The following is a 2,081-nucleotide window of genomic DNA, read 5'->3' as shown; positions in this document are numbered from 1 at the left end:
GGGGAAAAAAAAAAAAAAAAAAAAAAAAAAATCTTCCATGGGACTAAAAGATTTTTTTATATATATATCTGTGCAGAAACTGCCAATAAAAATAAAAATCAGTGGGTACTGGGACTCCTGATATTGTGAAATAAACCTATTGCCTCAATTAAGGGGTCAAACCACCATGCCATTTCACATGGTTTAACAGACAGATTTGTTTCTGTATATATTTTTAAAGCAGTAATGTACAGCATAGCGGAATTAATGATATAAGAACTGAAAAATTTGTCACTGTGTTAGATCTCAGAGATCTCTATAGGAGTTATACATATTTAAACATAAAAGGTTCCTGAAATAAATATTTTACCAAACCTGTTGGGAAGTTGATTTATCTTTCTCAGTTTTTATGCTTAGCAAAATAAGTAGAAATCTGTCATACTGCTACAAGCCTAGTTTTTAAGCTGGGTTTTATCTTGCGCTAGTATAAACATTGCCAAAAACATTTCTCTACTGTCACTATTTGGGAGGCAATTTCAAAAAGGCACAACGTTGTTATAACCGTGTCCTACTGAAACCAATACAAATTGGCAAATGAAGAAGATAGAAGGTCTCGTGGGATATTTTTCAGTTGCTGTGGGCAAAAATTATGTCTGGCGTTCTCGAGGAATTGTTAAAAACAGGGAAGGAGGAGGAGAATTCAGGCAACACGAAGCAGTTGCGTGTGGCGGGGGAAAGAAGGGCTGGCTGCAATCCCAGTGCAGTGGTGGTCGCCCTGTGGCTATCCCTGCTAGACAACTTGTCGAAGACAATTGAAAGGATGTGAGAAGCAACCATCAGAACCTCATTGTCAAAATTTAGCCCCATTCCCAAAATAAATCCCTTTCCGAGCAGACAGGTATTGGCATAGGTGTGTTTTGAGGAAATTTCCGTAGCATATTCTTGCATGAGTGAGGCCATACTCATCCTCAGCACTAAGAGTTGGGCAAGACAGCTGAGGAGTCTTCTTGGCTAAGAGAAAAGGTGTTTATGAAACTCAACACAGGACTTAATCTATTCTTCTGATACATTCTCCCCAGCTAATAAAGCAAAGGAGAAAATCTGCCCATATTCACCTAATTTTACAAACAAACTAGCAAACAACAGAAGAAAAAAAAAGATGGCAGATGCAAGATGAAAGATGGAGGATGAAGATGGAAGACGGAAGAGAGAGGGCGAGTTAGTAGGATAATTAAAAATTAAAATGCAGGAAGAAAGGATAAAACTCTAGAAAGTAAAATGCAATAGTATAGCAAAGGCTCAGGAAAGTCAAAGACAATGTCATCCTTGAAAGGCTACAGTGGTCTGCCCCAGTGTAATTCTATATTTAATGAGCATACTGATCGGTGGTTGCCTTCGTATTAATTGTAGTTCTTTTAATCCCATAGGGATATTCACCTCCTTCTTGGAGAAATGTTCAGAGGATATTAGGAGCTCAATTCTGAAACACGTCCTGTCCCCAACCTGTTTTGTTAAATTGCATTACAGAAAAGTGATTTGGATTCTTTTAAATCCCAGACTTTCTTGTTTGTGCACAAATTTAGTTTAGCTTAACTCTTCCTCAGAAATTACAGGGTTTTTAAAATGTTTAGAGGGTTTTTTTTTTTGTGGGAGATGGTTAAGAGCATGATTTGTCCCTTTGGCCCCTGATTGCATATCTAATGAGTAGTTCTGCAAGTTTAGTGACTGAAATATTAAAAAAAAGAAAAGAAAAAAAAAAAAATTTCACTTACCAGCTATCTTTGCTTCTTTCTTACTAATAATAGTGTTCATGAGGTTCACTGAAGTGAACAGATATTTATTTAAGTTCTCTTCTTAAGACAGCAACATCCTCTGCAGGCTTTGCAGTATAAATGTAATATTGCTCTTATTCCCATTATTTACTACACATCCAAAGCTTTCATTTTCTTAGTTTTCAAATTGTATATTAAGGCTTATTCAGTGAAAGTACGTTTCTTCATCTCCTGCTTAGGTGTTTTTCAGTCTATTGTGATGTTGAGGCGGGGCACAGCAAAGGTAAGAAACCTGTGTAAAGTGCTAGTAATATGGATTTTTTTTTTTTT

Source organism: Athene cunicularia, assembly GCF_003259725.1.
Source record: "Athene cunicularia isolate RWA chromosome Z unlocalized genomic scaffold, athCun1 chrZ_part3, whole genome shotgun sequence".
Lineage (NCBI taxonomy): Eukaryota > Metazoa > Chordata > Aves > Strigiformes > Strigidae > Athene > Athene cunicularia.
Note: the sequence above shows the minus strand (reverse complement) of the source record.